Genomic DNA, 22,091 nt, shown 5'->3' with positions numbered 1-22,091 from the left:
AGGGTCTGATCTGTTTGGATGCAGAAAACACTTCTGTTGTTTCTCTTGCCTGGACTGCTTTTTTCCTTCCTGCTAGCCAAACTGCCCCCTTCTTTCAAACCCAATTTCAAATTCCACCTCCTTCATAACAACCTTTCTTACTCTCCTTTCCTATACATCTTATGAAATACAGCTGTACACAGACCCATCCCACGGAGCACACACTTACATACTGCCTTTACTGTTGTTTCCTTGAGAGTGGGGGCCACGTCTTGTGTGTCTTTTGTGTTCACAGTCCTCCTAATGCCCAGCACGGGGCTGGGGACAAAACCTGCTCTCAAGCCCTTGCTGGTTAATTGATTAATAATCGATTAACTTCTACAGAAGCAACTCTAAGCCTTTGCTTCGATAAATCTTCCTATTAATTCTTTGGGGGAATCTAGATAGTGATCTAATTCAATATAGCCTTGCACAATAAGTAGTTTCACAAAGAATTTCACAAGAGAACACCACCACCACCCAGAGAGTGATGAGGAAGTTTGGAGTGGTCTCTTACAAAGATGAGGAGGAGGGTGGCAATGTGGAAAGGACAAAGGACGAAGAATTAGGAGAGGGGGCCTCTGCTCCTGGGATCAGTGAGGCAGTACAGCCTCTAGAGCCAAGTTTATATCCAGATTCTGCCACTTGCTGTGTGGCCTTGGGCAGGTTTACTCTCCTCTCTGTGCCTCAGTTTTCTGGTATGTAAAAATAAGTACCCATCTCATGGCAATATGATGAGGATAAATTGAGTTGATATTTGCAAAGTGATATTTGCACTCTAGAACAGTGTCTGGCACATGGTAAGTGCTGTAAAACAGTTTGTAAATGAATTTTCCAGCTTTGCTGTCTTGTAAATGGAATGAGGGAAGATTATATGATCTCTCAGTTCCCTTCTGCACTGACCTTCCAGGGAAGTGCATGAGCTTTGGGGTCAGGCAGGTCTGGGTGGACTCCTGTCTCTGGGGCAGATCGCTTTCCTTGGGACCACAGTTTTCTCTTCTGTGAAGTGGGGATAATTGTGTCTACCTCAAAAGACTTGTGCGCATTCCATGCTTGTAAAATGCCTGGTATATAAGAAGCTCAATAAACAGAAGCTAGAGTTATTATTATCTATGAGAGGAGCCGTATATAGAGAAGAGTAGAGTCTCCACAATCTTTGAAGTTTCAAGAAAGATTGAATATATTGAATAGCAAGGACACCAGCTCAACTCACGGAACTTGGGGGTGGGATGGTGGGCCCTAGGTCTGGGCCATGACACAACGTCTGAAGAAACCAGGAATGGTGTGACTTGCCTATCAGCTCTAGGAACATCTTCTGCCGGAGGGCTGCGGGGAGGGTGTGGACCCAGTGGGGCCAGGTGCCAGTGGCTGTGAGCCTTTCCTGCTCTCCTTCCCAGGAGGGAGGACTTTAGTAGGAGAGGGCGTGGGCAGGGTGGGCCCTGGAAACCGTTGTTGTTGAGTGTGTATGTGTGGGAATGGCCCAGAGCCATCTTGCCCCAGGAGCTGGACTCCCAGGCCTGGTGCGGCCTCCCTCATGGCAGAACCTGTCTGCACAGCTCCTCAAAGCTGCCATTCCCAACCCCGACCAAGGACACCCCAGACTGATTGTCAACAATTATCCAAGGGGCGGGGTGGGGAGGACGGTTATGACAATCCTAGAGACAAATTAACCTTAATTCCCTTCAGCTGCATGTGCGGAAAAGTACCAAAGAGAACATGCAAATACTGTATGTTCCTTTGAGTTCTCTTGAAAGGGGGAAGGAGGATTGCAAAATCCAACAATGACAGAGTGTTGCAATCCCAAACTCTTTGGGAATCACAATGCTCGCACTTGAGGTCTCTTGTGCCCCATGACCTGTGAGCTGTGTGCTCCCCACTAGGCTGGGGTCTACACCATGCAAGTGGTTATTCCGGGGTCCCAGACACAGGCCGAGGTCTGGACACATCCACATTAGGAGCTGTTTGGGGATCATGGAGGACCTGTGAGCCTCATTCCAAAGACATATTTCCAGAAATGGCCACAGGGTGGGCCCCCATGCCTAGCCCCTGGAGCAGAACTCAAAGAAAAAAACATGGCTTCTGAAGAGTCATGAAGGTGCTAATATCGGTCGTCTCTGGGGAGGAGGGAATGTGTTTTTATTTTCTTCATTTTGCTTGTTGGTACTTTCTGATATTTTTTTTTTTTTGGCAAGCACATATTGCTTTTGTAAATGTTCCCAGCAGAGCAATATGTTTGTTTTTTTAATAGATAACAGAACATAATAAGTGGGAAGGCTCAAACACCTCCTGATTTTTTTCTCTTTTTTTGCTTTCCCTCCTCTTTCCAAAAGAAATAGATGCTCGTGGTGAAACCTTTGAAAATTCAGATAATCAAAATAAAAAAAATAAAAATCACCTGTAATCCCATCACAGAGATAACCACTGTCAACATTTTTGATTCCCCCTCTCCAATATACACTTCAGTTTTATACTCTTCATAGACTGTAGTTTTCTTGAGAATTGGACCATGCCGTACTACAGTTTTGTAATCTGCTTTCTCTACACCATAGATCATGAACATTAAAATATATTTCTATATGATCACTTTAATAGCTAGTTACATAGGATTCTAGTTATAAACATCCAACAATTTAACCAATCCTATATTGTTGGACTTTTGGGTTGTTTCTAAATTTTTTGCTATTATAGACAAGGCTGCAAATATCTTTGTAGCTAAGTTTTTATGCACATCCAAGAATATTTCTGTCAAGGTGGGCCAAGGGCGTGCTCCTTTTTAAGGCTTTTGAACTGTAACTGTGCAGTCGGGGCAGCGTCACAGAGTACAGTGTGCAGTGCCCGTTACCAATGGGAAGGTAGTTTTGGCTCAACTGGTTTCTAGCTGCGTCATCTTGAGGAAATTACCCTCTTGACACATCAATTTCCTCAGCTGTAGAACTGGCATGATAGTAGCTATCCAATAAGGTGGTGAGGATTGGATGAAAAAAATGTGTCAAGTGGTGCCTGGCACAGCACGTGATGAGCCTCAACAGATGGTGGCTGTTGCTGATTTATGGATCGTCTTTTTTTCAGGGGAAGAAGTTGTCTTGAAATTGGGGTCTGCTTGCCTGGGAAAGTTGAGGGGAGAACTTGAGGAGGTTTCAGTGGTGAATGGGAAGACGCTGGAGAGTGGAAGGTAGATGCAGACAAGTAGTGGACACAGGGCTGGTGGTGGGGGGCATGAGGAGAGGTTAGCAGAAGAGAGGGTGGGCTGTGGGGGAGAACGAGAACTCAGTGGATAGGGGTGAGGTGTCCACATGGGCCATTTGGAGCAGGGACCCTTGGAAACAGAGCCACATGCCAGTCACTTTGGGGCCTGGGAGGCCACCTCTGTAAAATCTGAGGCGGAGCCTGTGTCCTCTGGTCTCTGGGCCCCTCGAGGCTGATTTGTGCCTGTCAGCCTCACGTTGCATCACTCCAAGCCTGTCTTTTTTCAGTTCCTTGAGTGCGCAGTGTTCCTCCTTGCTGTGTGACCTTTGTACATTCTGTTCCTCCTGCCAGGAACTCCCACTCCTTTCCTGGCTAACTCCTATGCACACTTCAGATCTCAAGCTTAAAGCTCTCTTCCTCAGAGAAGGCCTTCGCCTTCGGTATAAACCAGCCCGCCTCCCTCCCATTATTCTCATGGCCCCCTGTACCTGCATAGCAGTGTCCAGGTTTGTAGTTATGTGTTTGTGGTTATGCTCCCTTGGTGTCCCCACTAGGCTGAAAGCTCCATGACGGCAGGAACAGGATCTGTTTTTGTTTACTATTGTATCCCTGATGCCCAGCACATCGTTAACACTCAATAAGCATTTACTGAAATGGAAGAACAAGCCAGTTCATATGTGACCTGTAAAATGCTTTTACACGCCCTCCTGTGCCTTCAATTCCTTCTTGGTTGATGCTGGCTGATTGGTTGAAGGAACAGATTTGGGGGCTTCGAGGGATGCACTGGCCACCTCCTCTCCCGTCCTCTTTCCCTTGTGGACCAGCCTTCCCTTTCTTTTTTTTTTTTTTTAATTATTTATTTATTTATTTTTTCCCCCCAAAGCCCCAGTAGATAGTTGTATGTCATAGCTGCACATCCTTCTAGTTGCTGTATGTGGGACGCGGCCTCAGCATGGCCGGAGAAGCGGTGCGTTGGTGCGCGCTGGGGATCCGAACCCGGGCCGCCAGTAGTGGAGTGCGCACACTTAACTGCAAAGCCACGGGGCTGGCCCGAGCCTTCCCTTTCTAAGACTAGAAATTTTAACCAGTACCTCTCAAACTTTATTGTGTATATAAATTACCTGGGGATCTTCTTAACACATTAATTCTTTTTTTTTTTTTTTTTTGTGAGGAAGATCAGCCCTGAGCTAACATCCATGCTAATCCTCCTCTTTTTGCTGAGGAAGACCAGCTCTGAGCTAACATCTATTGCCAATCCTCCTCCTTTTTTTTTTTTTCCCCAAAGCCCCAGTAGATAGTTGTATGTCATAGTTGCACATCCTTCTAGTTGCTGTATGTGGGACGCGGCCTCAGCATGGCTGGAGAAGCCATGCATCATTGCGCGCCCGGATCCGAACCTGGGCCGTTAGTAGCGGAGCTCGTGCACTTAACCACTAAGCCACAGGGCCGGCCCAACACATGAATTCTTATTCAGGAGGTCTAGGGTAGGGTCCAAGATTCTGTGTCTCTAACAAGCTCCCAGGTGAAGCCCATGTTGCTGGTCCCGAGACCACCTTCTGAGCAGCAAGACTTTCAGACTACAGCCTCCTCCTGTTCTACACCCACTGTGATTCCCACGTTTAGAGTTGAGTCACTGCGCCCTCTGTCGGCCACTGAAGGGCAAGACAATCCTTGACCAAGTAGATGGAGACAGCCTGCATGAATTTTAAAATTCACACAAAATTCTTGGGGAACAAGATCTACTGATAAAAGCAGATGGCACACAGATTCTGATAGTGTTAGGAAACTTATTCTTAAGAATACACTCTGTAGGGGCCGGCCCCGTGGCGTAGCGGTTAAGTGTGAGCACTCCGCTGCTGGCTGCCCAGGTTCGGATCCCGGGCACACACTGACGCACCGCTTGTCAGGCCATGCTGTGGCGGCGTCCCATATAAAGTAGAGGAGGATTGGCATGGATGTTAGCTCAGGGCTGCTCTTCCTCACACAAAAAAAGAGTATACTCTGTAAAGGATCCCTGCCATGCTGAGGCGAAAGGATCCTTCCTGAAACTAAAGGATGTTAGGGTTGGGAGGAACTCTTACACTCATCTAGTCAAGGATTTTCTTCTTTTGTCACTGTTTGCTTTTCCCACCACCTTTTTTTTTTTTAAAATATCAAGCTTGTCTTCATCAGGACTGCCCTATGACTTCCGTGAGCCCTAGGAACTTTGGCCTTTGTGGGCCTCTTCCTCTATAAAAATTTATTAAAAATTATATTTTATGACTGCCTTGGTATAAAGATGAATATATTAATTTATAATGTATTAAGTCATTTTTTGATGTAAAAATTAATTTTTTTCTTCTGATTTTTAAAAGAAATTAAAACATTTCCATGGGTTCCTAAAAATATTGTGGGCCCTAGGCACGGTGCCTCCTGCATCAGCTCTGTTCCCTGTGTAGTAGCTGGGTTATATCTCCCTACACATGCCCAAGACTGTACTAGATGTCTTGAGGGCCATATTGCTTTTTAAGCAGGAGACCAGATTGTTGTAAGTCTAAGCGACTTAGACCTATAGTGTCCTGAATGTTTATGATGTGCCAAGTGCTTGAGACACATCTTTTAAGCCTCAGAACAGCCCTGTTCGGTAGAAATTGCTATCCATGTTGTTCCCGTGTGAAAACCAGAGTTGAGAAGGTGACATCACTTCCTTCGCATCACAGGACTCGTAGGTGGCAGATCTGAGATCTGAACCCCGGGTCTGTCTGATCCCCTCCAAAGGCTGTGCCCTCGATGTGACAGGATATACAGTGAGGTGCCTGCCTGGATATACGGTCACAAATGTATGTTACAATGTCAGGGCTACCAGGGGCCAACACATCAGGGAGGGCCGGAGGGCTTTAGGGAAGAGGGGGACTGGGGGCTGGCTTTGGAGAAACAGTCATTGCAGAGATGAAGTGGCAGGGAAAGACGCTTGAGGCCACAAGGTGTGGATGTAGCATTCCCTATGTGGGGTTCCCTGGTTCAGGGGACCATGAGGAGACTTCCCAAGCACAAGGGAACTCAAGGTTAGGACGCAGGGTGTGGCTGTGGAGGGTGAGGAATTTGGGCCCAACTAGTGGGAGGTTTTTGTTTCCTTGAGTCCTAAAATCTAGTCCTAAATTATCAATGATGTAGCAAAGTTTTACCCCCCCTCCCTGTCTCAATTCCTTGTCTATCAGACGGGAGTTCTGAAGCTTGTCCCACCCTCTCAGAGATGTCAGGAAGTTCAAATGACTGTCAGTCCCGTAAGAGTGGGGAGCCTGTGTCTGATTCAGGCTGTATTCCCAGGACCTGGGTGCTCAGCACATGTTAGACGAAGGAATGGACCTCAGAGTCTACAAATCCCTTTAAAAGCGGCAGCGGTAGGAGGCAGCGTGGCTGGAGAAAGGGCCCTGAGCCAGAAGAGGGCGCTCTTCAGTGAAACAAGGTTTGATACAAGGAACCAGTGTGGATCTTTCTGCAGCATTGTGGATGGATAATTTGCATCCCTGGGCTTTGCTTTAAGCTTTAGGATTGAGGAAGTCAAATCATTTCATTCTAAATGCTTATATCAAAACCTGCCTTAGCTCTAGTATCCTACCAGGAAAAGAGGCTGAGATGTAGTTTATTTCATCTATTTCACGTTCTCTTGATGCTTTAGGCACTTACTACAGATGTATTTTTATTTTGAGGGGGCTTAAAACAGCAACCAATTTATTATATCTCATGATTTTGTGGGTCAGTAATTAAGACAGGAATTGGCTGGGAAATTCTGCTCAATATGGCAAAGTGATGTCCTCCACGGTATTTAGCTGGAGGATGGGCCGGTCTAGAGAGTCTGAGATGGCTTCATCCCCATGACACAGATGTAATTTTACATTTTTTGTGGTTATTTGACTAATGTCTGTCTCCCTCTTGAGTCCAGAAGCTACCAAAGGGCTGGAACTATGTCTGTTTTTGTCTGTCGTTTTATCCCTAGTGGCTAGCGTGGTGCCTGGTCCACTGAGGCTTAGTAAATATTTGTTAAATGAGTCAATGAGGTAATTCTACTGAAGAGTGTCAGGATCCTCAGAAAAAAGGCATAGGTAGGAGTCAGTGATGAAGATGGTAGCTCAGTAAGTGCCAGGACTCTGCAATCTGGCTGGTTGGCATTATTTACCCCCATTTTACAGATGAGGAGCTCAGGCTGCCCTGACACAGCTTCACAGGGCGATGCATGAGAAACATCTTTTATATCACAAATCAGAGAATGTGGGGTAAATTCAGGAGCCTTGAACACCAACCACGTTTTTTTTTCTTTTTTAATTGTGCGTTTTATTTTTTTGTTTATTTTTTTTGCTAGGAGAGATTCACCCTGAGCTAACATCTGTTGCCAATCTTCCTCTTGTTTTTTTTGTTTTCTCCCCAAAGCCCGAGTACATAGTTGTATATCCTAGTTGCAAGTCCTTCTAGTTTTCCTATGTGAGCCCCTGCCACAGCATGGTTACTGACAGACAAGTGGTGTGGTTCTGTGCCCGGGAACTGAACCAGGGCTGCTGAAGTGGAGAACATCGAACTTTAAGCACTAGGCCATCAGGGCTGGCTCACAAGCAAGTTATTAAAATGAGTTATTTGGGAGATAAAAACCTGTTGAAATGACGAAAGGCTAGAAGGCATATTTTCAAATTAGTCACATACAATGTTCCAGATTCCCGCTCAGTCTACATTTATCCGAATACTAGAAGGAAAACCACTCCAAGTGTCAAGGTGAAAATTCACTTGGATGTCTATCGCCACATTTACTTAAACTGTTCCTCAAAATCCACGTAATTGTTTCTCCTTCCAAGATTTATCTATTTTTGATGTTTCTGCACGGCTGAACTGTTCTGTCAACACATTGTATTGCTTCTTTAGTTTTATCCAACAACAGGCTGGCCTTTCGTCATGAGTGTGGCATCGCGAAGCCAACATAGTAGTAGTGCCCTTGCTTGAAGTCGGTTGTGGGGTCAGAGCATTAGCAGATTATCTGATGCCCCCGCTTCCTGTGGGCTCTGCCTTGCCTGAAGGGCTCTTCTAGATCTTGTTACTGTGATGAGGAAGTACCCCACACTGCCAGGAAATTCCTGCCCAGGCAGGAAGCTGACTTCCCGGTATCCCAGGGAGTCCAAGCCCAGGCCCCTGCAGCCAATCAGCAAGGGAGCTGCCTCAAACTGACAAGCAAAATGACGCCCAACAAAAGCAGCTGGAATCCAAACAAACAGACTTGGGTGAGGCTGGGAGGGGAATCAGGCCTGGCGTCATCCAGGCTCTGGGCCAGATGGTTGTCATGGTGACGGCCAGTCCATTTACCAGCGGGCAGCAGAGCCAGTTCTCTGAGGGGGAAGCCCGAGGAGGGGGCTGGGGTGTCCAGGGGGCCTGTACTTCTCCAAGTAATAGAAACTCACAGAGAAGGCACGGCCACTTCTAGAGAGTGGCACCTTCTCTCAGGAGCCAGGCAGGTGGCCTGGGGGGCAGTGGGTTCGGAGAGGCTGGCCGGCCTGAGAGGGAGGGCAGTGGCCACTGAACCAGCAAAGAGGCCTCTGGAAAGTCTGGAAGGCTTTCCGGGCAGAAAGGATTTGCAGCTGTGTTAGCTTTCTGGGCAAAATACGAATTGAAGCGGATCACCGAGTTCTCTAAAACAAAAAAACAGTGGCCAGTAGAGGAAAGAGGGGCCTTGGGGAAACTCAGAGGTGAAACGTGAAAATATTTGATGTCCTTCCTTCTCCAGGAGTTTTTTTGGCTGATGACCACAATTCAGGTAATGACCTGGAGGACAAGAGGGGCGAACAGCATTCAACGTAAAACAAAAAGTTAGAAAACCGCTTTGCAGGGCAGGCCTGAGAGGTGTTCATGCCCACGAGGGTGGGTTACTTTAGGGGAAGGAATGGACCCCCTTTCTGGCTAATGTGCAACATTGGCCAACACCAGTGCCATGGAGGAAAGAATCTGGGTACCTTCCTCCAAAAATCTTGCTGCAAAAGTGTCTGTCACACAAAAGGGCAAATCCTGTGTGATTCCTCTTATGTGAGGTTCCCAGAGCAAGTCACATTCATAGAGACAGAAAGTAGAATGGTGGTAGCCTGGGGCTGCAGGAGGGGAGGATGGGGAGTGTTTCAGTATGGAGTTTCAATTTGAAGATGAAAAGGGTTCTGGAGATGGGTGGTGGTGACAGTTGCACAACAATGTGAATATACTTACTGCCACTGAACTGTACACTTAAAAATGGTAAATTCTATGTTATGTATATTTTACCACAATTTTTAAAAAGTGTGCATCAGTTAAAGACTGTCTTCTTGTACCAGGAGACAGGGGTGTTTCCTTGAAGGCTGACACCCGGGGCTTGTTGGTTCCCCTCTCTGAGCCTTAGTTGTGTCGTTCATAAAGTGGACTTACAACTTCCTTCAGCCAATAATGAAGAATGGACTTAGTGAACAGAAATGCACTGTAAGAACGTGAAATGTGATTAAGATAATATTTCAGAATTCATCGTTCAGGTACCCAAATGCCAAGGGGCAAGTTGAAAGGAGAAAGGGGGAGCTTTGGAGGAAACTAAGGAAACGATTATATTTGGCAATTAGAGGAATTGGAAAAAGCCCAAATACCTTAGGAAAGTAGAAGAGAATTTTGGGCTCATTCTCAGGGGCCAGACAGTGAGACCAACTTGGACTATCACAGTGAATTAAAATACTTCTCCCTTTTGCTCTGCCTAAATTGAGAAACCAGTTAAACCCACCCGTAAGGAGGAAATGAAACGAAATGAAACAATGTCAAAACATCAGCTCTCAAATTTCATGAAGGGAAATGTTACAATTACAACACAACGCTGGTCAAACTTTATGGGATCTGGAACCCAAATGGCTGGGTGGAACTAACATCACCATCAGAGTCCCATTAACTGTCAACAGTTCATTCAAAGCAACTTTTTTTTTTCCTGTTTAAAGAAATACGCCACTCATTGCCACCACCACTTACCCAACATATGTTATATTAGCATCTATTAGCATATATATAAGATATAATATATTAGCATATATTAGCATGTATATATAGGATATAACATATTAGCATATATTAGCATGCACCAAGCACTGATCTAAATGTGGTCCCTGCCTTATCTTTTCATTCCTTATAAGAACCACGCAAGGTGAATCTTTTTTACAGATAACAACATGCGACTCCTGTTTAGCAGTTTGTTCTTTCTGGTTCTTTGTGTCCTCATCCATAAAATGAGAAACACCTTACAGTTAGAGAAGGTTTGGGGTTTGCCCCAAGTCACATACCTGCTAAGTAGTAATGTCAGGATTTGAATTCATGTCTATCTGAGTCTGAAGCTCTGCACTAGAACCCCACACTACGCTGGAGAAGACACTACTGCTAAGAAACTTACGAAACAAAGTTGGTAAAGAATATTCTGCTCTGAGAGCAATTAGAACAAGCAATTGGTAAATTGTTTTATCATGACTTGGCATGATGTCACAATGACATACAATGGGGAAGAGCAATGAGCGTCGTGAGTGTGTGTTATCAGGGGTTTGGCTCTAAAGCTGGATGAAACCACCAAATATAGAGCGTGAACCAATGCTTGGCTGTGTTATGTATGTATGGTGTGTGTTGTGTGTCTTATATGTTTTGTTCTGTGTGTGTTGTATGTTGCATGTGTTGTGTGTGTTTTGTGTGTCTGTGTATCCAGTGTGTATTATGTGTGTGTGAGTGGGTTGTGTAAGTGAGGGAGACTTGCATGATGACGGATTTCCTCAACAGTGAAGACCAGCTATTTCAACAGCCAAGACTTACTTGGTGCTTACTATGAGCCAGGCACTCCTCTCAGTGCTTTATATTTCATAACTCATCCATCTGCACCGCAGTCCTATGCAGTAGCTAGTGATAGTACCCTCATTTTATGCATGAGGAAGTGGAGGCACAGAAAGATCAATCAACTTGCTCTAGACCCCCAGATAGTAAGAGGTAGAGCTGGGAGTTGAACCCAGGGAGATTGGCTTCAAAATCTCTGGTTTTTTATTCTTTTCTTAATTGGTGATCCCAGATCACCACGTGAGAAATGATAGAATTGTTCTCCTAGTTCTGTGGATGCAGAGCCTGTGGACAATGTGAACACGTGTTGGCTAAGACAATTAGCATCCCTTAGTTAAACATTAGCTGAGGTGAGCTAGTAGTTGCTATCAATTTAATGATTATTAAGAATCGAAAAGGATTGCTGTATAAATCTTACATTTCACATTTGTGAAATGTGTATAAACAAGATGCTTTCATTGCTTTGTTCCCTCTGAACGGGGGACCACTTAGAGATGACCTGTATGTATGGATCAGATATTCTAGTGCATGAGGACAGTCTGTGATTTCTTTGAGATAGGATGGCATTTCTCCTCTTGTCGTTCTCCAATTGCCTTCCCATGGTCTGTCACATTGAAGTTAAGGATAATAGAAGCAGGTCTTTGGTAATGCCATTCATATATAGTAACTGAACCTGTTACTATAGCAACACAAAGAAGATGGTTATCCACCCATCCATCCATCCCTCCCTCCCTCCCTCCCTCCCTCCCTCTAACAAATGTTTATTGGGCACCTTTTATGTGCCAGACACTATTTTAGGTGTCAAAAACTTAGTGATGAATGAGATAAAGTAGTTTCCTTTGTGGAGCATCTATTCCAGTGGCGAAAAGAGACATCAAACAACTAAATAAACATAAAAACCATGCAAGTCCAGATAGAGATAAGGGCTGTGAAGAAAACAAAGCAGGGAAAGGGGAGAGAGAGTGACTGGGGTGGGAGTGGAGGCATATTTTAGATAGTGTGACCACAGGGGCTTGTCTGAGGCTCTGCAAAGTGGTTAGTCTAATTACATAAAAATCTGATTGTCTTACATACTCCATCCCAAGCCTAGACCCCACTCTCAGTGGGGCTGCTTTCTTCTTGTTCTTCTTCTCCTCCCACAGGATCTGAGGGTAACTCACTTCCTCAAACTCTCAACTGCAGAATGGAGGTAGATGAAGGACATTTAGGCAGGGCATGAGGAGAGGATGGAGCCAGACCCTGGGCAGGGAAGCAGAGGGGTTGAAGGGCTTGGAGGCCCATGGGGTGAAGAGTGTAGTGGATGATCATTGGTTTCCTACTCAATATCCATTCCTCTTCTCCCACTTCCTAACAGCACCCAGATTCTCCTGGGTTTGGGTGGGATGCCAAGGGGGTTCTTGACTGTCCTAAGCCAATCAGCATAATGTCAATCCTTTTGCCTCAGTGATGGGTTCAGGTTGTGAAGTGTGATGTGTGATGCTTGAGTCTTCTGATGGATACCAAGTGAAGTTCTCTCCCCTCTGGTGTAGACATGAATACAGGCAGCCCTAGGTCCATCTCGTGACCTTGATGGAAGCCATTCTGAGGATAAAGCCAACACATGGAAGAGGGCAGAGAGCAGAGAAGTAGAACCAGAGTCCCAATTGCTCTTGAAACCCATAGCACTGGATTTTTCCCTTTGTGAATCAATTCATTCATTCAAAACATTTTGAATGCTTCTTATGTGCTAGATGCTGTTCTACATGCTTGGGAAAAATCCCTGTCCAGTTTTTGTTGGCTTTTCTTTTACTAGCATGCGAGGAGTGGTGGGCAGATGTTCATCCAAGTTGACTGGTTGGGTTTAAATCCTGTTTCTACCACTACCTGGCTGTGTGACATTAGGCAAGTTATTTAACCTCTCTGTGCATCAGTTTCGACATGCAAAAAGGACCTAATTCTAGTGTCTACCTCATAGGATTGTTGTGAGGATTGAATGAGATAACGTGAAGGGTGAGGAAAATACCTGGCCTGTAGTATGTGTTTGTTGTGGGGGCTGTGATGTCCCACCCAGATCACACTTTGGGAACAGAAGACTTATTTCCCCCAGCTACTGGGAGTGGAGAGTTGTCAGTCCTTTACAGGCATGCCCCACTTGAAGAGAACCATGTTGCCCAAGCTCACGGCCTCTTTCTGGGAGCAATCTGCGTCCAATGACTGATCTATGGGGTGCTGTCAAGGCCTGGACCCCTTGCCTCAACTCAGGGTATCTCTGAAAGGCCACCCCAGTTCTAGAGCTCTCCATGGGGTTGATGGAGGCCTTGCTTGAGCTTCTATCTCAGCTCAACTTCTCCCTCTGCTCCCGGCTTCTTTTCTCTCCCGTTCCTCAGGTATTGATCCAAACAGCACATCTTGCATGCTAGTCTCTGAGATTGCTTCCCGGGAACCCAACCTATGACTCAGTAAGTATTAGCTGCTATCATTATCATCATCATCATCATTATCATCATCAGGCAAAAGCATCCTAAGTGATAGAGAAAATAAGAGAAAGGGTGCAAAGGGGAGAGGTTTCCCTACTAACCGGGAGAGGGTGACCATATGGGATGGTGCAGAAAGTCTAGAACGAAAACCCCACTCCTTTTGGAGAGCTGGAGGAGTTGTTCAGTAGAGCAGGGGAGTCTTCATATCCCTGTCTCCAGTGACTTCTGTGTGGGCTGGAATTGCTGACTTGAACCTAAAGTAAAGCTCTGTGTATGAGCTTGTCTGGCCAACAGTCAGATTTTCATTTCTTAATGGACTGTATCACCTCCTCCTCTCCAATATTAAGGGTATAGTATGGGGTTACACTTTCACCTTGTTATTCAATTTCTTGCCACGGGTATTCTGGGAATTTGGCAAGCACTTTTCACATATACAATCTCAGTGTTAGTGTTGTGATGGGTGCACCAGTTGGAAAGGGAGCGAGGCTCCTGGCTTTACAGTTGTATGCAGGCAGGAGTTTGCTTTCTGAATCTGGAGAGACATCAGGACCCTGGTGTTCACAGTCTGTATCCGGCATATGAAAACCAAGATTTAACACATGCCCTGTTTAGAGCTTTGCTGGAGGAGGAAGCCTATTTCTGTCCTCTGGCTTTTTAAGTCAAGTGAGGTGACCCAGGAAAGAAGGCTGGCTGTGCTTTCCCTTAAATGCTAATGGATTCGATTGAGTCCCACAAACAACATTTGAGGGCCTACCATGGGCAGGCATTCTGTGTGTGTGTGTGTGTATGACAGAGATAGAATGAGAGAGAGAGAGAGAAGTGGCATGAAATACAGAGATAAGAAAGACAGGTCCCTACCATCTGCAGGGGAGATAAGTCACATTCCCAAAATACACATTGCATGGCACAGTGGAGGGTGCACCAGATTTAGAGATCAGTTTTGCTACAGAAGGATGTGGTTTTATAATAGGAGTGACACAAAGAGCTATGGGGACCAATGGATAGGAGATGGTAATTCTGGAGAAGGGAACTGTCTTGTGTTTGCTGTGTTATTTAAGAATATTCAATTCTGCTATAGAAAATGAGAGAAGTTAAGTATAGAAGCAAGCAGCTCATGAGATCTTAGACACAGACAGAATAAATAGAATGCATATGTGTTGAATATAGATAAAATGATGAAAGAAATGAGAAGGTTACTTATAGACAGGAATGAAAAGACCAAATAAACCTTCAATATTTATAAGGCATAGATAATGTCTTTTCCAGATTGAAGCAATGTCACTCCTAAGCTGGTCACCCAATGGCAACACTCATTATGTCCAAGAAAAATAGATAGAATCCGTAGCTGCTCTGTAGATTAGTTGGGTGCTGCAGTGTGACTGGGTGCACCTGCCCCGAATCTTCCCAATAGGGGCAGTTAGTGCATAGAACACCTTCCAGCTGCTCCCCTTGGCTTGTCCTCAACTCTGGCCCCTTTGGCCACTCCATCAGGAGAGAAGGCAGATGTGGCAGAGAGAAAACAAGATATGTGAATGTCGTGTAACCCAGGACTCAGGGAGGGTGATCCTTCCACCTGCTTGCACTTGTCCTAAGTGTGTTTACCTGTCCCCTCTCTTTGTCCTTGCCCCTCACTGTGTGTTTTAAATTGATTGAATAAACAGTGTCATTCAAGCATCTTAATTTGGCCTGCGAGCCTTTCTGTTCTGTGACCTCTGGGATAGCCTGCCTGGAAGCATCGTTGGAGGCTACCACTGCCTAAGGTAACTTCTCAAACAACAGGGGCATCTTAGATCAGGTTTGCTGGAAACCAAGCCTGAGACAGGGATTCTTGTGCGAGTGATTTATGAGGGAATTCTCCTGGAGAAAAAGTCTGTGAGGAGGTGAGGAAAACAGGATAGGGAAAGGGAGAAGGCCAAGCAACAATGAGGTTCCACTGAAGCATAACCTCAGCCTGATCCCACAAGGAGTTCTGGAGTGCGGATGGCACCACAGGTTTGGCCTCCTTGAGGCAGGAGGGCCAGGCTCCTGTACTTTGTATCAGAGGATGGGTGCAGCAGCCTAGTAAAGGGGGTCTTGGTGGGGCATTAACAGCATCTGCTATAGGCGATTGGCCTGAACTCCCCTCCCAGGCGAGTCACAGGGGCAAGAGAAGGAAGAGAGAACGTAGTGGATTGGGAAAGTAGTGGGGAAAGGACTGGAATGGCAAGGCGAAAGATGGCTTGGAGGGGTCTGAAAGCCAGAGCAAGAAGTTAAGACCTGATTTCCTGGGGCTTCCTGGGAGCCACTGAGTGTTCTTGAGCACATGTGTGACTTGGAGCGGTGCTTAGGAAGAGCCAAATGGCAGTGGAGTGTGTTGGGAGGAAGCTGCTGGCAAGGAGAGCAGCTGGGCCTGGTCTGGGCAGCAATACAAGCAGCTTAAAGCATCTTTCTCCGCTGTGGCCTTTGGGCAGCTCTATACACTGAGAAGGCAACTTCCCAGGGTCTAGTTTTGCAGCCGTCTCCCTGGCCTCAAACTTATGAAGTGTATGTTCTCTTAAGAATCAGCCTTGCCCTGAAGGAAAAGGGACTACTACCTCATCCCCAGAGGTAAGCGTCACTAAGCCAAAGGGGTGGGCAAAGGTGGGGAGAGGTGTGTTGCTGAGGGCTTTCCCTCGGAGAAGAACACCTCAGAAAAGCCTCAGCAGCAGATATGGGCTGGCTGCAGAGGGCTGATTGACGCCGGAGTTGCACACACTGAGCCAGCTCCAAGTGAGGTTACCTGGTTGCTCAGCAATACAGAGCTTTTAAGCCTCTGGCTTTTATCCGAGGCACTGGGTCCACGTGGTCAGCAGCAGGCTGAAGATTCTTGGCCTCAGACCAAGCCAGCCTCCATGCAAGATTCTCCCTCAGTACAGAGGTTTTGACCATCTATCGAAACTTTAAGGGCAGTGGTCTTAAACTCCAGCATGCAAAAACACTACATGGAGTGCTTTCTAAAAGTGCAGATTGCTGGGCCCCGTCTGCAGAGATTTGGACTCAGGAGGTCTGGGGTTGAGGTGAGGAATTTGCATTTTAAATAAGGACTCTGGTGACTGGGGACAGGCGGCCCGAGGATCATAATTGGGGATAGGGAAGAGCCAGGATATATTTATTCTGGAAACACAACAGCCCTGTGAAGTAGGTCATATTATTTTCATTATTCTCTATTTACAGATGGATAAACTTAGGCTCGAAGGGTTTAACTAAACTGCCCAAGGTCTCAGAACCAGTAAATGGTGGAGCTGGGCTTCCAACCCACTTAACTCCAGTCTGTGCTGCTCTCTGAGATCTGGGGAAAGAAGAAGAGGGGATCTAGCTGACTACTTACATTGCAGGCGTGTCTCCTGACACCCCCCAGAATAAGCCTTCTGTTTCAGCCAGGCCAAGCATATCAATTAGGAACAGGCTAGGTTCTGCTGCAGGAACGAATGAGCCACCAGGTTCTTTTCTTGCTCGTACTACATGGCCACTGGTACTGGTACTACAGACCAGCAGGGGGCTCTATTCATTATAGTCACTCAGGATCCGGGCTGATGGAAGCTCTATCTTGACATATTTCCACTACTGGAGAGGAAGGGAAAGAGGACACAGCCTCCTGGACCATGCCTTTCTGCCTGGAAACGACACGGGTGTCTCTTCTGCTCAAATTTCATGGGCCAGGTCCCCAGGCCATGCCTGAATTGATCAGGGTACAGAAATGTAAACATGAATAGAGTTCATCCCGCTACCCACTCACACGACCCTGAATGTGCCTTCTTTGCTTATGTCTTTGCATATGCTCTTGCATCTGTCTGAAATGTCCTGTCCCTGCTTCGCAGCCAGGCTAACTCGACTCAGTGTCTATTCTAGATTCACCTGCGCCATCTCTGGGCATCCTCTCCCAACCTGCCCAGGCTGGACTAGGTGCCCCAGTCTCCAGGCCTCCAGAGGGCCCTGGGCTTATCTCTATTGGGGTGCATGTCATGCTGCATTGCAGCTGTCTGTTTACTAGCCCATCCCCCAGCCCACGGGGCTCGAGCCCCTTGAAGGCAGCAGGTGTGCAGGAGCATAGGGCAGAAGAGCAGAGTGATGAAGAGCTGGATTCTGGGCCTTGTGGGACCTGTCCACCTTTCCCCACAGAAACAGGATATCTAGGGGCTTTAGAAAATGGAGAAGAGGAAGTCAAGAGTTCTGTGACTTCAGGATGAGCCAACTGCAGATGGGGGAAGAAAAACCCCCTGCGGGAGGGGGCTTTTTCCAAGGCTTCATTGCCCCATCGTGGAAAGAGTCACCTCAAACCCAAGTTAGTCACCGGCTGGAGCTGGCTGTGTCACCACAGGGGGAACCTCAAGAGTCCATGAGAAGGACATTCTGCAGCTGGGGGAAAATCCTTGCTGTCCTCTCTCTGGGTGCCTGATGCCCATTAAAGGTCATTGTTAGCAAAGGGGCAGGTGTTAGTGGCCTCCTCAGAGGGAACTTTGGCCTCCTCAGAGGGAACTTTGCCTGAGTCTTGTCACACCACAGCCTCTGGGTCCTGGGGAAGGCTATTTGGGGTCAAGAACAGGGGGCAAGGCCTGTCCGGCAAGGGCATTAGCCTGACTCTGACGTGGGGCTCTGCAAGGTCTGCGTCACCTGTGGGGTGCCCACACCTGGAGTAACCACAGAAGAGAGGCAAAGAGGCCCAGAAATGTGCGTGAGAGTGAAGTGCATGGGCCCTTGAGCTGAACAAGGCACGATCCATCACTGTCAGCCTGGCTTCTGGTGCTCAGTCTTCCTCCCACTTCCCACCTCACACCTCGGGCTCTGGGGATGAACCATTTTCAGTTCTCAGGATACCCCGTGCTCTCTCACTTCTGGGCCTATGTGTGCACTAACCCTGCACGAATCTTGGCCTCTTCACTGCATTTTTCACAAGAAATTAAACCCTTCAAGTGTTTTGCCTCTTGTGGTGTGGCTTTTCCTGAAGTCTGAGGGAGGGGACTGTCCTAGGATGGGTCCCATTGTGCAGTGCCCAGAACTCAGCTCACCCCTTCCTTTTCCTCTACCTTCCTCCCCACCTGGGTTCTCCCAGTCCCCCTCCCTCCATCATGCACATTAACTCCCCACTTCCTTTACAGCCTCAGGGCCACCAGATGTCCTGGACTTAGAGGTTCGGCTTTTGCCCAAATTCAAGGCCTTCTCTTGAAAAAGAAATGACTCTGAATAATACCCTCCCTGCTCAGCTGCTGAGACAACATATTCTCCACCTCCTTAGGTGCTGTTTCCTTTGCCCAGACACCTTGTCCTACTTGACCTAGCTAAGTCCTGCCCTTTTGGTCTCAACTGGCCTGACCTGTTGAAGTTTAGGTTAGCACCTCACCAGTGTGCCTCGAATGAACTGATTGTTAAATTTTCATGAATTTTGCGAGCTGGTTTCTAAACTCAGCCATTACTGAAAATTCAACTATGGTAATAAACACTCAAAATTCGTCACTTCCTAATTGCTTTAGTATACTTTGCTATTACCTGTGCTCTTGAGGTTACTTATGTCTCTTGTGTCCATATGGTGGAAATACAATATATTTTGTAGGCGACTGTGCATCTCGTCCCAAACCTTCCATAAGTGGTGTTACATTGTGTCTTAGTCTATTTGGGCTGCTATAACAAAATACCATAGACTGGGTAGCTTATAAACAACAGAAATTTATTTCTCATAGTTCTGGAGGCTGGGAAGTCTAAGATCAAGGCACCAACCTCGTTGTCTTCTGGTGTGGGCCCTCTTCCTGGTTCATAGCCGGCATCTTCTCTCTTCCACGTCCTCACGTGGCAGAAGGGGCGAGGGATCTCTCTGGAGCCTCTTTTCTAAGGGCACTAATTTCATTCATAAGGGCTCCACCCTCATGTTCTAATCACTTCCCAAAGGCCCCACCTCCTAATACCATCATCTTTGGGGCTTAGGATTTCAACATGTGAATTTCTGGGGGAACACAAACATTCAGACCATGGCACACCGGTAGCTTTAAATCAGCCTTGGTGGGTATATTTTCACCATGAAAATTGGCAAATGCTATAAATCAGGGATTGATTTACTGTTGTGTTGCTTGTCTAAACTTAAGGAAGTGATGGAGAAAATATTAAAAATGCAGATTAAACTTAAAAGTGTGTTTGTAGCCATTACATCGTGAATGGCACAAAAAAGTTGAGGAAATATTCATTCAGTATTCAAAAACTATCGTGTAATTCAGCAAAGAAGTTTTTCATGCCATTGACAAATAAATGAAGTTCCAACATACATTTTTATCTCACACTTGTCTTACTTATTAACCTAAACAACATCAGCTAATATTCTATTGAGACTACACTTGTTCATCAATTCCAACGGTAGATTGACTCTAGATGCACGTGTTAGCAAAAATCACTGAAAGCATTCTGTGAAAATCAATTGGTTATATGGAATTTACAGTAAAGAGTATTGCATATTTTGTTATTATTTATAAATTATGTGCTATACATCCTTTATATCAGTAAAATTCATAAACACACACACACACATATTTTTCTGGAGAGCCAATTGTTAAGCGTTTACCAGCACACCACCGCCCAGAGTCTCCTGGTCCGCCTCCATTGCAGAACTTACCTGCTGTGCTCACATTGTCTGTTTGTCCGTATCTCCTCAGGACTGTGGGCTCTGTGGTGGCGAGGGTCATCTCCTTCACCTATGGGTCCCCAAGTGCTGGTCAGGACTCAATGTTCAGAGTTACTCAATAAATACCTGTTGCATGAATACGCTAGTGCAAAAATAATTCTGGGTCCTAATGGTAAGGCGATGATTCCTATTCTCTGTGTCAACCTGTGAAGCGGCGGTGGGCGTTTCACCGTGGAGTCCTGCATGACGGGTCCTAGGGTGGGCAGCCCGCACAGGCTTTCCCTTTTTTCCACTCCTCCGTCCAGACCCAGGGAGTGGCCCAGTGCTGAGTGGGCTCCCTGCAGTGTCCCACCTGCAGTCAGATGGCTCGGAGGCCAACAGGAGAGTTCATGATGCTGAATACACACAGGTAGGTGGGAGTGGGATACAGTGGGTCACAGGGCCGGGCTGCAAGCCCCTTGAGGGCTGGGGGCAGATCTCATTACTGTCATCCCCAGAACCTGCCCTGATTACTGCCAACGTGACCCTACATGACAGAGCCCACCTCTCCCTCGACTCACCTCTGCTTGCCTCTTCTGACCTCATCTCCCACCATTCTCCCTCCTCTCTGCTCCAGCCATGCTGGCTCATAACTCTTCCTGCAGCGTGTCCTGTGTCCTCCCGCCTTAGGGCCTTTGCACCTACTCTTCCCTGACTGCTCTTCCCCAGAAATCTACATGGCTTGCCAATGAAGTCAGGTCCCCATCCAAATCTCACCTTATCATAGAGGCCTTCCTGATCAGCGTGGCCCTCAACCCGCATGCCCTGTCTTCCTTATTCTGCCTAACTTTTCTTCATGAGCCTTTCTCCCTCGAGGTATCATGCACTTGGTTATTTTCTGCCTCCTCTCTCTCAGCTATAAACTCCACGAGAGCAGGAGTCTTTCTGTTCTGTTCCTCACTCTATCCCCAGACCCTAGAACAATGCAAGTGGATGTAGTCATCACTTAAGCAACGTCTGCTGAAATTAAGGGTCTGTTCTCAGAGAGAACTAGATACCAAATCCAGCTCTCTAGTTTCCTATGGCTAATTTGGTCCCAGCCCACATTCTTCTCTGACTGGTAATCTGAAAGCCTGCATATATTTTCTTATTTCTCTGGGGTTAGCTCCCCAGCCCAGTGAGAAGGGTTGCCTCTCCTCCAGGGGAGCCCGAAACTCCATAACCATTGCCAGGCAGCACTCACAAGCTGGGCAGCCCAACTCCAGTCCAGGCAGCCGCTGAGGCCAAGGGTGCGGGTTGGTTGGCCACACTCAGCCTGTAGGGGTGTTCTGTCTGACCTGCAGATGCCTTTATTTTATTTTATTTTTAAAATGAATCCAACGTTCAGAAACCGAGACATTTCACGAAACAGTTCAGAAGATCCGGCTACAGTGGGCCTGCGTTCCAGCATGGCACAGTCCCGGAGCAGAAAAGGGGGCCCTGTTTTAGCTCAGATCTTCAGTGTGCCACGGTCCTCACCACGCTTGCAACCTATGGTTTGGTGCCACCTGAAATAAAGCACATAGATTGCCCCTTTCCTCCTCATACTAGCTGTGGGACTTGAGCAAGGCTCTTACCTTCCCCGAGACCCCTTCATCTGCAAGATGGGTTCCCAATTGCCCCCTGAGTCTGTGGTGAGGATTGGATGAGAAAGTCCTTGGGAAGCAGAAAGACTCTGCCCCTGTCTCATGTGCTGCCCTCCCAGGTCCTCTTTCCTTAGCTCTCCTTGCCAGACCCCACTGCTTCTATGGAAGCTGCTCTCTAGCTGGTGGCTCCTTGCTTAGCAACTGGATCTGCCTTCCAGGTGGGGAGAGCTGTGGGCAGCCACTTGCTGCTGCTGCACCCGCGTCAGTGTAAGGGCTCCACCGGGAAGGATGTGTGTGTCACGGTGAAGAGGTGACTGGGACGCAGGAGGGCTCTGAGTCCTAGCGGGGCTTGGCCTCAGAACAACTAAGTATGAGGTT

The 22,091-nt window shown here is 46.9% G+C and overlaps 1 pseudogene; it reads right to left on the bottom strand.

Moving 5' to 3' along the window:
• LOC101390818 (protein CDV3 homolog) overlaps positions 1-20,910 on the bottom strand; it is a 30,218-nt pseudogene extending 9,308 nt beyond the window's left edge.
• Positions 20,911-22,091: the final 1,181 nt, after the last annotated feature.

The sequence above is a fragment of the Ceratotherium simum genome, chromosome 24, assembly GCF_057802395.1.
Source record: "Ceratotherium simum simum isolate JZ-2026a chromosome 24, ASM5780239v1, whole genome shotgun sequence".
NCBI lineage: Eukaryota > Metazoa > Chordata > Mammalia > Perissodactyla > Rhinocerotidae > Ceratotherium > Ceratotherium simum.
The sequence above is the reverse complement of the archived record's forward strand: the minus strand, read 5'-3'. Positions and strand labels throughout refer to the sequence as shown.